At 47.7% G+C, this 15571-nt stretch overlaps 1 pseudogene; it reads left to right on the forward strand.

The window, feature by feature from the left end:
• Positions 1-8524: 8524 nt before the first annotated feature.
• On the forward strand, positions 8525-11690 carry LOC145360961 (zona pellucida sperm-binding protein 4-like; annotated as a pseudogene).
• Positions 11691-15571: the final 3881 nt, after the last annotated feature.

The raw sequence follows: 15571 nt of genomic DNA on the forward strand, positions 1-15571 counted from the left end.
ATTGTTATCGGACAACAAATTTTCCGAATTTGGGTACACAATATGGAAGCAGAGTAAAGTTGCACTCAGAGCCTCCCCACTAAAGGTCACAAGGGAACAGACACAGACTCGCAGGCAAGGACATGCTTTTAGAATGCAAATGAGGGCTCGCACACAAAGGGAACCGGACAGGATGGCACCTACAGGATGGAAATTAAAAAGAACACCCCCATCCAACCAAATCAGCACCTCTGCTCTAATCAAGCAACCCTCTATGGAGAAACCTAAGGATTAGCATAACTAAGGAAGCATCCCTGGCTCCACAAACTTCCTGAGATCAGTCAAACACCCATTGTTCAAACCCCGGAGATTCTAGACCATTAATAAACCCATCAGACAGAAACCATTAACACACACTTAAAAACATCGTTACAATACTTGAAGACATTGAAACAGGATGGTCAGAGTCGAATACTGGAAACAAAACATTAGTATTTGAATTGTACAATGTATTGGAGTTCAGGTATAATTGTAACCCATTGCGGCGGGTCTTTAGAGTGCTTTCGGGACAGTTTGGTCTGTCTGTCCTGACTGCACCTCCGTCGACGTTAAAATAAAGCTGTCCCGCTGTTGAACCTGACCCTGAGTCCGGAGTGATCGTGTCCGCCCACTCGCGCTAACATCATCCATTTGCTGGACGAGCGCATATCCAAGCAGCACCTTTTTGGGGAACTCTCTGCTGGAAGACGCTCGCATGGAGGGCAGAGGAAACATTACAAAAACACAGTAAAGTCCTCCCTGAAGTCGCTTGACATAAACACGACCACCTGGGAAAGACTGGCACAAAACCGCCCTACCTGCTGCTGCCTCACCCACAAAGGCTGTCAAGCTTATGAAGCAAGGTGCAGTGCTGAAGCACAACTTAAACACCAGTTGCACAAATCCAGAGCCACCAGCGCAACAACGACAGTGCCCAGACAAATCTGCCCAATATGTGCCAGGACATTCCATACCCGAATTGGCCCTGATCAGTCATCTTCGGACACACCGCAACCAGCCTCAAAATGACTCATGGTGTCGAGGTCCTGATGGATGAACAACAAGATTGTGAGGCATGGACAAGGTGGACAGTAAGAAGCTTTTTCCCTGGGTGCAAGAGTCACTTACGAGGAAGCAGAGGTTTAAGGTGCCGGGGCAAGGTTTAAAGGAGATATACGAGGCAGATTTTTGACACAGATGGTGGTGGATGCCTGGAACCCATTGCTGGGGGAAGGAATGGAAGCAGATACAACAGTGAGTTTTAAGGGGCGTCTTGAAAAATCCATGAATAGAATGGGAATAGAGGATATGATCTGCGGAAGGGGAGAGGGTTTGAGTTCAGTCGGGCAGCATGGTCGGTACAGGCTTGGAGGGCCAAAGGGCTGTTCCTGCCCTGTAAATTCTTTGTTCTTTGGTTGTTGTTATTTGTTGAACGCTTTCCCTTTCTGTCCGTCCAGTGTCTGCTTAGCTGCATTTTTGAAAATCTCAGAGGGTTCGAATTGAAATATTGAAAACATTGCGTTTGTTTATTCATTGTCAGTAATTTTAATCCCCAGACAAACTCCTCTCTGTGGATTCCACTCCCACATAAATGTGAGGCTTCTTTCAATGTCCTTCCACAATGCCTCAGTAACCTCGAGTGCTGACTGGTTCACTCTCTGCTGCCAAAGTCCAAACATGCTTCGGGAATTCCCAATAACCTTCCGTATGCTATTCACACTCTGGGAAGTGCAGAAGATATATTATCCCATCATCGCTGCTCTTGGCGTTCCCTGTAAGTGTCGCTGTTAACTCCATGCATCATGTTTAACTATGGCATTTCTCCTCTGTACCTCCGGATTCTTTTCACTCTCTCAGCTCATTGATGGTCCTGGGAAGTAACATATGCTGAATTAGTGCTGTTGATGGTGAAGAAACATGAAGACAGAGATTTTGTGAGCTGAATCGCAATTTGCCATGTTCAGTGTGTTCTATGTATCTGTCTCCATGTGTCACACTGGAACATATCTGCCGAATTCTGTTTGTTACACGATCACCTCCTCACTTTGCCAGATGTTTCATTCTTTTACTGAATTGGCGTGGGCATCTGTGTTTTCAGCATTTATTGCCCAATCGTTCTTGCTCTTGGGACAGTGCAGATGAAGCAGCTTTTGCTCTGCTGCTATATTTTGTGATATCGGAACGCCAGCAATTCCAGACTCCACGGACTTTAACTCGGAAACCATGAAGGAACAGCAGTATATTCCCAAGTCAGGACACGGAATAAAATTCTGATGCTTGCTGTACCAGGACATAGCAAGCTTTGATAGTTTAACACATCATTTGGACACAATGCCTGATGTAAAACTGCATGTTGCTATTTGCTCAGTTATGTTTTCAAGACTTTATTTGCATTTCCAAGTCTTTATTCTGCACACATTTTCAGATGTAGAGCAGCAATGTGACAGAGTTGTGATAAATATGCAGACAAAGAGTTGAACATCAAATCCCTGCCGTGCAGAAGGAGACCACTGAATTTGCACGGATTTGCCGACACAGCATCTTACCCGGCCCCCTCCCTCTCCCCTTCACAACACTTAAGAAGCATTTAGAGGAACACTGCAAACACCATTGCATCCAACACAATGCAGGAAGCGCTGGGAAATGGGACTGGGCTTGTGCGTGCATCATCACACGGGGCACCACATCTAGAAGTAGCACGTTTCACCTCCACGTTTCTGAGTTAGTCTGAAAGTGTAGCAAAATACCCTATCACTTTTCACACAGTAATTGGATAAGTTGTCCATGGATGTTGCCTGATGTGGCTCTGTTGGCAAGGATGCTGAGATTTCTATGTTCATCTTCCAATAATGCCAACTTTAATCTCCCCTGAACAATCTGCCTCGGCAAAGCTGTTCCCTGGACAAGCTCTGTCTCAATGGAGTGTGGGGAGGAGGAGAGTTTGATGCCCCAGCGCTGAACTGGACTGTGAACCCGTACTGTTTCCACATTTGTGGAAACTTTCTTCTCACAATCGGTGAGCAGTGATCACAGGAATATCCACGCCCCAAATCTCCCTCCCAGGCAACAGCAGCCTGATATCTATTACAGTGAAAGCCCAATTCTACACAGCTTTCAGTTCTTTCCAAGTTTGGGTGATTGCTGCTTTCACAAACAATAGCTTGTTATTTTCTACAAGATGGAGCAGCAATCCCCCATCTCAGGAATGACATTTCTTAACGTTTGCAGCAGATTCTGAAAGTCGTGCTGGTTTGGTGCATTGGCCGTGCTAAATTCACCCTCAGTGTCCCCCAACAGGTGCAGAAGTGTGGCGACGCGGGGATTTTTCATAGTAACTTCATTGCAGTGTTAATGTAAGTGTATTTGTGACACTAATCAATGCATTTTAACTTTAAGAACTTAGATTCTGTATCTATTCTGGATAGTTTGATCCTGTTTGGTTCTTTATTTCACAGTCCATTGCTGTTTTTGCAATGCCTGTCTCCAACAGGAGAAACTCTCACAAAGAAGACACTCTCAGTATATGTAGTAATGAAAATTCTAATTTCAGACTGAAATCTCATTGAATACTGCTGCTTTTTCTTTTGCAAACTCCCTTACAGTGAACTTCGTGACGATTGTGATCCTATCTCAAGGACGATGTTGTCTCTCGAAATGTGTCGCTCGATACCTGGTTTCCATGGCAGTGGCAGATCTACTGGTTATTATAGTTGATGTGATACTCAGACAGATTCCCATTGCTCACGTCACACACTTCTTTTTTGTACGGAACATTAAATTATGTAATATACACGGCGTCCTGCTTTATGCAATAACTGACTGTTCAGTCTGGTACACAGTTGCTTTTACCTTTGATCGATTTGTGGCAATTTGTTGTCAGAAGTTGAAAGCAAAATATTGCACAGAGAGAACAGCGACCATAGTTGTGGGAAGCGTGACGGTGCTGTTCTTATTGAAAAATACTTTCTGGTATTTTGTTTTGACCAGTGAATATACACTGTTTAACATTCCTTGGTTTTGTATCGTGTTAGAGACCTTTCTTTTTTCAAGGGTATGGGGAGCAGTAGAAACAATACATTATATTTTAACTCCGTTTGTTCCTTTCTTTCTGATCCTTCTGCTCAATGCGCTGACTGTTCGACACATTCTGGTGTCGAGCGGGGCCCGGAGGAGACTCCGGCTCCACAGCAGTGGGAAGAATCCCAGTGATCCTGAAATTGAGAAGCGAAGAAAATCCATCATTTTACTCTTTGTCATCTCGGGAAATTTTATCTTGCTCTGGGTGATGTTTCTGGTGAATTCTATATACTTGCGAATTATTATGATGCAAGATAATGCATCAGTTAGCATTTCAGATGTCCTCCAAGAAATCGGTTTTATGCTTCAGCTTTTGAGTTCTTGCACAAATACCTGCATTTATGCAGCAACTCAGAATAAATTCCGCAATGAATTGAAGTCGGTGCTGAAATATCCCATCACTCTGATCTTGAAATGTTGCTGGGGAAACAAATAGAAATTAAAACATGCCCAGCTGGCTCCGGGAATAGAAACAAAGAGCAAAACATCCCGTAATCGATTGCTATTTCATTGTTAGCTTCAACAAATATGCAGCAATTTGACTTCATGCGAGAAACTGGATAAATCATTCCAACCTTTAACATGTTAACAAAATACGATAAACAAACAACTTTCCACCTGGATCAAATAATCTGCTTGTTTTTTCTCTTGTTGTATATTTTTTATTCATTTATGTGATGTGGGTGTTGCTGGCTGCAACCAGCATTTATTGTCCATCCCAAACTGCCCCCCATTTCAGAGCACGTTTGAGAGTCACCCACACACCTGGAGATCTGCAGTCTCATATCGGCCAGACCGGGTAAAAATGACAGATTTCCATCCCTAAAGGTCATTAGTGAACCAAATAGGTTTTTCCAACAATTGGCAATCATTTCATGGTCATTGTTAGACTTTTAATTCTAGATTTTTATTGAAATCAAATTTCACCAGTGGCCGTGGTGGGATTTGTACCTGGGTCTCTGGATTACAAATCTAGTGATGATACTAATGTGTCACCATCTACCTCGGCATGTGTTTGTCTTAACGTGCCATGGAAAAGACGCAGAGATCTCAGGTAAAAACCATCCACGTGATAACTGAGCCACAATGAAGATTGGTGATGATTGGGTTCTGTAGATGCTATTTGTTCACCAGATGGACAACTCATCCAATGAATAGAGGGCAATCATTTCTTTATGAATTAAGATTGACTTCATGGTATTGGAGATTGAAAAATAACTTTAAAACTTCATGCACACCCTGGGTGGGATTCTCCCAAACAGATTCAAAGAGCTGAATTTGTGTAAAAACTGTTTTTTTCAGCAGCAGTTTCAAAATGATGGTGGATGGGGGGTTCATGGGGTTGGGATGGGGGTCATTGGATGGTGGCAGAGAGAGAGAAACATTTTGTCCAATTATTCATTCCAGCTCCCCACCCCCTCCCAATAACCAGCATTCCCATGAGTCTGGACGATGGCAACCCAACACCATCCTTGGTGTCAAGTGTCACCTCAATGGGTTGCCTACCAATAACAAACTGGCCATGGTAGGCAGGGAGAGCGTACCGGTGGGAGCGCGGGGGTGCCCATTGTGGACCCTTAAGGCTTAAACGTTGATGCTGGTACTGCACTGCCTTCCGGGTATGTGTTTGAGTTCAGTCGCACAGGCAGGGGCAGCCTCCTGACTATCACCAGCTGGGTTCCACGAGGTGGTGACCTTCCTATAAAGTGGCGACCAGAACTGCACACAGTATTCTAGCTGTGGCCTCACCAAATCAAGACAACTCCAACATGACTTCCCAGCTTTTGTCATCTATCCCTGGAATGAGAAAAGCAAATGTCCCAAATGCCTTTTTCACCATCTTACTAACATGCCTTTGAGCTTTCAGAGATCTGTGGACAAACGCGCCAAGGTCCCTTTGTGCTTCAGGAACTTCCTAGTGTCACGCCGTTCACTGAATAATTCCTTAACAAATTACTCCTTCCAATGTGTATCGCCTCACACTTAGAACATAGAACACTACAGCACAAACAGGCCCTTCGGCCCACAAGTTGCGCCGACAAACTTTTCAGGGTTAAATTCCATCTGCCACTTATCCGCCCATTTGACCATCCCGTCTATATCTTGCTGTAGCTGAAGATACACAATCTCACTGTTAACCCCCCGGCCAATCTTTGTGTCATCGGCAAACTTACTAATCCTACCCCCTCAGTTGTGCTCTTTGCCTTTTAATTAAATGACAAATAATAGGGGACACAGCTCAGATCCCTGTCGTCGCAACTGGACACTGGTTTCCAGTCACAAAGGCAGCCTTTTCTTATCCCCCTCCACAACTGAGCCAATTTTGAATCCACTTTATTAAAGTTACACTATATCCCATCTGCATTTGATTTCTTTATAATTCTCCCATGTGGGACCAACTGGGCCAAGTGTTCCGGACTCCTGGTCGGTCCCTGGGAGACGGACCCCTTGCGGAGGAGCTCAGGCCTTTCACCTGGAACAGGACCCACCTCCTCTACCTGGGGGTCCATCTCTGCCCAGCCGAGGAATCCTGGCCAGAGAACTGGCGGGAGCTGGAGGCCAAAGTCTCTGCCCGCCTGGCTCGCTGGACAGGACTGCTCCGAGTGCTGTCCTACAGGGCGCGAGTTCTGGTCATAAACCAGCTGGTGGCCTCCATGTTGTGGTACCGGCTGGTCGCTTTGACCCCTCCCCCTGGCTTTGTCACCAATATCCAGAGAACCCTCGTGCGGTTCTTCTGGGACAATCGACTGCACTGGGTCACTGCCGAGGTCCTGCATCTCCCGCTTGAGGAGGGAGGCCAAGGTCTGGTGTGCCTCCGCACACAGATAGCGACCTTCCGCCTCCAGACCCTGCAGAGATACCTTTACGTCGAGCCTCCTCCACGATGGTGCGCCCTGGCCACGTATTTCTTCCGCCAGTGGCGTGGCCTCAATTACGACGTGCAGCTCCTGCACATCAATCTGGGGCGCGTTTCGACCTCGTTGCGGGAGCTGCCCGTCTTTTACCAGGACCTCCTCACCGTCTGGAACGCCGTCGCCTCGCGGCGCAGTTCTCCCCCGTCAGGAGTAGCGGCCCTCGTGCGAGAGCCGTTGCTCAGGAATCCGCACCTCCAGCCGTATAACTTCAGGTGGCTGACGGAGAGGGAGGCTGTGGAGGCCGGGGTGACCAGGATCGGGGACGTGCTGGACGGCGGAGGAGCGGGCTGGATGAACCCTGGCGTACTGGCTGAGCGCGCGGGGGTGTCCGTCCGGCGCGCGGCCAAAGCCATCCAAGACCTTAGGACGGTCGTGCTGGGCCCCGAAAGCACACGCCAGCTCGAGGCGGCTCGGGCGTGCGGTGGGATCCCGTCCGAGCGTTCCCCTGTTCGGACGGAATTCCACATTGGCCCGAAGCCGAGACCCCCCTCCCCGGGTCAGGTGCCCCACAGCGCGAGCCGCCTCGCGGGAATGTCCTCCGTGCCCTTTTCCAGCGCGCGGAGGCGTTTCCTGTACGGGCTGCTGCTGCACACCTTCCGCTACCACTCCCTCGCCCGTCGCCCGGACACACCTTGGCGGGCCTTGTTGCCGCGGGGCGGCGGAGGTCCCCGATGGAGGTCCCTCTACGGAGGGATCTCCCCCAATGACCTCGGGGACCTGGGGTGGAGGGTGCTGCACGCGGCGGTGCCGTGCAACAGTAGGATTCACTGGCTCACGGGCTCCCGAGACTGCTCTTTCTGTGGCCTTGTGGAGTCCGTGGACCACGTCTACGTTTTGTGTTATAGATTGCACTCCCTTTTTGATTTTCTGAAGAACCTTTTATTGATGTTCTGTTTGCATTTCAGTCCCACGCTCCTGATCTACGGACACCCGGTGCAGAGAGGGGAGGGTCGGGACGCCGACCTCCTCGTGAACCTGCTCCTGGGCCTGGCGAAACGCGCCATCGGCAGGTCCAGGCAGCGGGCGATCGACGGGGCCATCCGTCCCGACTGCCTGCCCCTCTACCGCGGCTACGTTCGCGGCCGGGTGTCCCTGGAGAGGGAGCACGCGGTGTCCACGGGCACTGTCGAGGCCTTCCGTGCCCGTTGGGCACCGCAGGGGCTGAGGTGCCTTATAGACCCCGATAATCACATTTTGATTTGACGTGTTTTAAGTTTCCTTTGTACCTTTTGTTTCTGTTCGGGCCGTTCCCCCTCCTTTTGGGGAGCTGCCCCCTTTTTCTTTGTCCGAACGTAATTTAAGTTTGTTTACTTGTTTGACCCGAAAAAGGTGTGATTGGGAGCAGGAATGAGGCAGTGGAGAGAGGCTGAGGATCGGAGCTGATTGAAGGTGCGGAATCGCTTCCCGAGTATCCCGTGGGACAGGGAGCCTCTGCAATGGGATTGCAGCTGGATTCCCGGCTAGAAAACGGGCTGGTGTTTGCGGGAAGTGATTGTCCTGATTGACTGGCCGGGATGGGAGCTTGGCTGCTTTCTTGGGCTCTCTGCTTCCTGGCCGCCTCCTCACTCTCAGGCCAGCCGCTCCTCCTGGGGAGGGATGATGTTTGTGTCCCAGAGGCAGGCTGGAGATTTGAGTGCGGTCACTCCGGGATCAGCAGCGCTGAGTGTATCCGCCAGGGTTGCTGCTTTGATCCCCGGAGCTCCAGCCCCCATCGCTGTTTCTCCAGTCTGAGAAAGAGCCCAGGTAACAACAAGACTCACCCCCTCCCACCCCCCAGTCTAGTGGAGACAGAGAGAGGAGAGAATCTAACTGGGAAATGGGGTATTTATTGCTGTCTCACTGTGTGAAGTGTAGGAACGGAGGGAATCCTCAGCTTGAGTGAAGGAGCTAATTGAGTGGTTTGGATGGTTTTAGACCGAGTTCTGAAGGTGGGAGGCTCTGTGACTGGAGTTAGAGAGAATCTCCGGCATGGGATCAGCAAATGTGCTTCAGTTTGGTAATATTTACCCCAGTTCCACAATGAGTGACCCTATACTGATAGTGCTCACCCTGAGACATCCCAATGGGCCAGTTTAACCATGTCTGTGATTGGCTGTCTAATTTTGGGATTGTGGGTCAAGTCTGTGAAATGATGTGACTTGGAGCATTCTGTAGACCCTCAAATAGTGGGAGCAGCAGAGAAACAACATCTGCAGGGAAATCATGGGGGTTGGAGGGGGAATTTTATGATCAGGAGAACTTGATACTTTGACCCAACTACAAAGGAGTTATTGGTGTGAAATGAGGTGGGTTAATTGGCCCAAGTGTCAATGGAGGTGTCTTGAGTAAGAGTAATTGTTGTGTCACAGGGTCTTGATTATGTGCAGGTTTAGTGGATTGTTCATTCCTGGGTGTTCTGATCCCTCTAGGTTAGAGGGATTAAATGTGTGGAGATAGGGCCTGAGTGGTATGCTCTGTTGGAGAGTTGATGCAGACTTGATGGGCTGAAAGGCCTCTTGCTATGCTGCAGGGATTTGAGGATGATGATAATGAAAATAGGGTTTTCCTCATTGGAAGAGGATTAATTTTTATGCTGAATTTGTCAGTGTTTATAATGGAACTGACATGGACAAGAAAATTGTAATGGAACAATAGAAGATGAAGGAAATGACCCTCTAGATACAGGCTAGGTATGTCTCAGGGAAGCAGAAACCAGGCTCCTTGGATGCTTAGGGGAGACTCAGATATGATGGGTGGCTTACAGTGGAAATCAGATGGAGAGACGTTAGAAGTAGAAAAACAGGTCAACATCAAAGCAAGTTGAATCTCCTACCAGTGTGGCAGTATGAGGTGCAATGGGTCTTAACAGGGGTAGGGCTTGAACACATTAGCTGAGAGAGAATCAATACAATCTGATTCTAAGCATGAGGTGGAGCTGCCAGGAAGACTAGATAATGAGGAACAGGACAGCCCTGTGACTACTCATGGCCGGTAGAATGGGCAGACGTGGCTAATGGAATTTGAGGTGATTATATGTTGGTGGTGGGGATCTTGGCAGTTCTGAAGTCTGCATGTAGTATGTACATCAGCGCAGAATGAGTAACTGGTAAAGTACATGGGATTTTAGGTTTCACAAAAGGTTGGAGTCATTCTCCTTTGGATGAGGGGATAGTTGGATTTTGAGAGGTCATAACTGATGGGCCTAAATCAAGTGGACAAGCAAGAACTGGTCCAATTGACTAATCTCCCTGCTCAAGGGAGTGGAAGCTGCAAATATCATTGCTTCTTGGTCAGAGTAACTAAATCGTAGTTGCTTTGTCGAACTATAATGGTCTGTGATATCTCAAAGTGCTATAGATTGATGCAGTAACTGATCCAGAATGGATAGTTTTAGAACATGAAGATTTCCAGCTCTGGGTCAATAGTTGGAAAGTTAGCAATGTTCCTGCTGGGGAAGACTTTCTACACCCCTTCCCCCAGCTCTTGTCATCTTTGGAGGCAGTGTGTTTAGTTCCAATTTTCCTGTTTCCAATTAACACAATAGTTGAACTGAGCTTTTTGTGGCTTTCAACAATCTGAGGCCCCAATAGGAGCAGTGGCAATAAATTCTCTCTTTACAGCGTGCACAGCTGATGGTCATTTCATCATCGTGATCTCCAAGAACCTGACCCGTCCTGCCCTCAACCTGTCACCCCTGTATGAGAGATGGACAAGAGGCTGAGTGCCAGCCGAAACTAACCACTGGGCAACTTGCGGCCTTCCGCTTTCCAGTCACCTCTTGTGGCTCCAGCAAGCGGGAGGAAGATGGGACCTTGGTCTATGAAACAGACGTCTTGGGCAAGAGGATGATTGAGACTGGGAAGCTGGGCTCAATAACTCGGGACAGCACCTTCGGCCTGCATGTCCAGTGCAAGTACAGAGGGAGGCAAGAGACTGGCTTACAGATCAATGTCACAGTTTACACGGTTTCTCCACCACCTCCTGCTTCAGAAGATGGGATTCTGAAACTGGAACTGCGAATAGCAAAAGATGGTGACTACAGATCATGGTATGTGGACAGTGAGTACCCCATTTGGAGCATCCTTCAGGAGGCAGTGTTTGTGGAGGTTCGTGTCCTGGGTTGCAGTGACCCAACGCTTGTCCTGAGGCTGCATGACTGCTGGGCAACTCCTGTGCCAGCCTCAAACCATGAGGTGCAATGGAGTCTGCTGGTGGATGGGTGTCCCTATGAGGGTGATGACTATCAGACCCTCCTACACCCAGTCATGTTCTCTGGCCTGAACTTCCCAACACATCACAAGCGGTTTGAACTGAAAACATTTGTTTTCTTGGACAGAGAGACGGAGCAGCCTCTGACTGGACAGGTTTACCTGCACTGCAGTGCTGGGGTCTGCTCACCCTCTGCTCAGGATGACTGTGCACCCAAATGTGTCCCAAAGAGACGCAGGAGTACCCGTGACCACGAGGGAACATTAGTGAGAGCTCCTGGCCCCATCATCCTGGAAGATGAGGGTCTTCAGTCCAAGAAACAGCATGAAGCAAGTGGTGCTGCTGAATCTGCTGCTTGGCTTGTGCAAGGAATAGCCATTGGCTTCATGATGGTGTCTCTGGGCCTGCTGGTGGTGATGGCTACAGTGGACATGAAGAGACCAAAAGCTGTTGCTTCTCAAATGTAGTGAAATTGAACAGTGTAGAATCTGAACAAAAATAAGCCTGAGACAAACGTGCAAAAAAAAACAAAAAAACTCTGTTCAACCAGTCATCAAATGATCAATAAAGCACCGCCTCCTTGTTTCTAGTGTCTGGGAGCTGATTGGTCAATGCATCCTCCATCTTAGTTCAATGGCTCCATGGGACTGATGGCTGGGCTGAGCCAATCCCAGCACAGAACTGGGCCTGCTGAGTGATTGGTTTACTGAGGGTTGAGAGAGAAACACTAACTCTCTGGATTTGATGGGCTGCTGCTGGTTTTCTGTCTGTTTCAGAGCCCAGTTATGGGGGACTTTAACTTTACTAATATTGATTGGAATTGCTATAGTTCTAGCTCGTTAGAGGGGTCAGTTTTTGTACAAAGCGTGCAGGAAGGTTTTTTGACTCAGTATGTAGATAGACCAACTGGAGGTGAGGCTATATTGGATTTGGTGCTGGGAAATGAGCCAGACCAGGTGCTAGACTTGGAAGTTGGTGTGCATTTTGGTGATAGTGACCACAATTCGGTTACGTTCACCTTAGTGATGGAAAGGGATAGACATGAACCTCGGGTCAGTAGTTTTAGCTGGGGGAAGGGTAATTATGAGGCTATTAGGAGAGAATTAGGAAGCATAGGTTGGACTAGGAGATTACGGGGACTGGGAACATCCGAAATGTGGAGTTTTTTCAAGGAGCAGCTACTGCGAGTCCTTGATAAGTATGTCCCTGTCAGGCAAGGAGGAAATGGTCGAGCAACGGAACTGTGGTGCACTAAAAAAAATTGTTTCGCTGGTTAAAAGGAAAAAGGAGGCTTATGTCAGGATGGGACTTGAGGGTTCAGGTAGTGCACTGGAAAGCTTTAGATTAGCTAGGAGGGAGTTGAAGAGTGAGTTAAGAAGAGCTAAAAGAAGACACAAGAAGACTTTGGCTGATAGGATTAAGGAGAATCCTAAGGCTTTCTATAGATATGTTAAGAACAGAAGGTTGGTTAGGGCAAGATTAGGGCCAGTTAGAGACAGCAGTGGGAAGTTATGTGTGGAACCGGAAGAGATTGGAGGGGCATTGAACCAATATTTCTCTTCGGTGTTCACGCAGGGAAACGTAAATGTAGTTGTGGAGAACACTGGGTTACAGGGTTGTAAACTGGGCAGTATTGCAGTTGATAAGGAGGATGTGCTAGATATTCTTGAGGGTTTGAAAATAGATAAGTCCCCTGGGCTGGACGGGATTTACCCTAGGATTCTCTGGGAGGCAAGAGAGGCGATTGCAGAGCCTCTGGCTCTGATCTTCAGGTTGTCGTTGGTCACAGGTATAGTGCCAGAAGATTGGAGGATAGTGAATGTTGTCCCATTGTTTAAGAAGGGGAACAGAGACTTCCCTGGGAATTATAGACCGGTGAGTCTTACTTCTGTTGTGGGCAAAGTTTTAGAAAAAATGATTAGGGATAGGATTTATAGTTATTTAGAGAGTAATGAATTGATTGGAGATACTCAGCACGGTTTTGTGAAGGGTAGGTCGTGCCTTACTAGCCTTATTGACTTTTGAGAAAGTGACAAAAGAGGTGGATGGGGGTAAGGCAGTTGACGTGGTATATATGGACTTTAGTAAGGTGTTTGATAAGGTTCACCATGGAAGGCTTCTGCAGAAAATGCAGATGTATGGGATTGAGGGTGATTTAGGTAATTGGATCAGGAATTGGCTAGCAGATAGGAGACAGAGGGTGGTGGCTGATGGAAAGTATTTGTCATGGAGTTCGGTTACAAGTGGTGTGCCTCAGGGATCTGTTTTGGGGCCACTGCTGTTTGTAATTTTTATAAATGATCTGGATGAGGGTATAGTTGGGTGGATCAGTAAATTTGCTGATGACACCAAAGTCGGAGGTGTGGTAGATAGTGAAGAGGGGTATCATAGTTTACAGAGAGACTTGGACAAGTTGCAGAGCTGGGCCGAGAGGTGGCGGATGGAGTTTAATGCGGAAAAGTGTGAGGTAATTCACTTTGGCAGGAATAACAGATGTGTAGAGTATAGGGCTAACGGTAGGACACTGAATAGTGTGGATGAACAGAGGGATCTAGGTGTATGTGTACATAGATCCCTGAAAGTTGGGAATCAAGTAGATAAGGTAGTTAGGAAGGCATACGGTGTCTTGGCGTTTATTGGTAGGGGGATTGAATTTAGGAGCCGCAACGTCATGTTGCAACTGTACAAAACTCTGGTGCGGCCGCACTTGGAGTATTGTGTGCAGTTCTGGTCCCCACATTATAGGAAGGATGTGGAGGCTTTGGAGAGGGTGCAGAGGAGGTTTACCAGGATGTTGCCTGGTATGGAGGGGAGGTCCTATGAGGAGAGACTGAGGGATTTGGGATTGTTTTCGTTAGAAAGAAGGCGGCTAAGAGGGGACCTTATTGAAACATATAAGATGATTAGAGGTTTGGATAGGGTGGACAGTGATAGCCTTTTCCCTCGGATGGAGAAAGCTAGCACGAGGGGGCATAGCTTTAAATTAAGGGGTGGTAGTTATAGGACGGATGTCAGGGGTAGGTTCTTTACCCAGAGGGTGGTGAGGGATTGGAATGCCCTGCCTGCTGCAGTTGTAGATGCGCCTAGTTTGGGGGCGTTTAAGAGATCCGTGGATAGGTTTATGGATGGAAAGGGATTGGTTTAGGTTAGAGGGTCATTGCTTTTTTAATTGGTCAGCGCAACATCGTGGGCCGAAGGGCCTGTTCTGCGCTGTAATGTTCCATGTTCTATGTTCTATGATCTTAATTCCATTCAGTCTCAGTTGACAGTCTGTGTGGAGTTTGCACATTCTCCTACAGGCCAAAGGTGTGCGGTTTGGGTTGGCTGGCCACACTGAATTGCCTCTTAGCCCCTGACCCTAACAGGGTAAATATGCAAGGTTTTGTAGTTCGGGCCTGAGTGGGATTGTCAGTGCAAGCTTGATGGGCTGAATGTGAGATAATGCATTTTGGAAGGTCTAAAACAGGTAAGAAATATACAGTAAATAGAACATAGAACATAGAACATTACAGCGCGGAACAGGCCCTTCGGCCCACAATGTTGCGCCGACCAGTCTTATTTTTTAAAAAAAAACATTGACCCACTAATCTAAACCAATCCCTTTTCGTCCATAAACCTATCCGCCAATCTCTTAAACGCCCCCAAACTAGGCGCATTTACAACTGCAGCAGAATGACAGAACCCTTCAGAGTATTGATAGACAAAGGGATCTGGGTGTCTCGGTAGACAGGTCACAAAGTGGCAATGCAGGTGGAGAAGGTAGTCAAGAAGGCATCCAGCATGCTCGCCTTCATCGGCTGGGGCACTGAGTTTAAAAATTGGCAAGTCATGTTGCAGCTTTATGGGACCTTCGTTTGGCTGAACTTGGAATATAGTGTTGAATTCTGGTCACCAGACTAACAGAAGGATGTGGAAGCTTTGGAGAGGATTCAGAAAAGATTTCCCAGGGTTTGGGGCAGTTGGATAAACTGGGTAGTTCTCCTAGTATGACAGGGGTTGATGGGAGACCTGATTGAAGTCTACAAGATTGCGACATGGTCAGAGTGGATCGTCAAGCTTTTTCCTGGGGTGGAAGGGTCAGTTACTCGGGGACACAGGGTTAAGGGGCAAGGTTTAAAGGAGATGTACAAGGCACATTTTGTTTTAGAGTAGTGGGTGCCTGGAACTTGTTGCTGGGGGAAATAGTGGATGGAGATATTGTAGTGACTTTTATGGGGTGTCTTGACAAATACATAGGATGGGAATAAAGGGATACAGTCCCCAGAAGGGTCGGGGGTTTAGTTCAGTCGGGCAGCATGTTTGGTGCAGGATTGGAGAGCCAAAGGGCCTGTTCCTATGCTGTAATGTTCTTTGTTCTTTGAATGGATTCCTTC

The sequence above is a fragment of the Carcharhinus amblyrhynchos genome, chromosome 33 (genome assembly GCF_965287045.1).
Source record: "Carcharhinus amblyrhynchos chromosome 33, sCarAmb.v2.hapA, whole genome shotgun sequence".
Classification (NCBI taxonomy): Eukaryota; Metazoa; Chordata; class Chondrichthyes; order Carcharhiniformes; family Carcharhinidae; genus Carcharhinus; species Carcharhinus amblyrhynchos.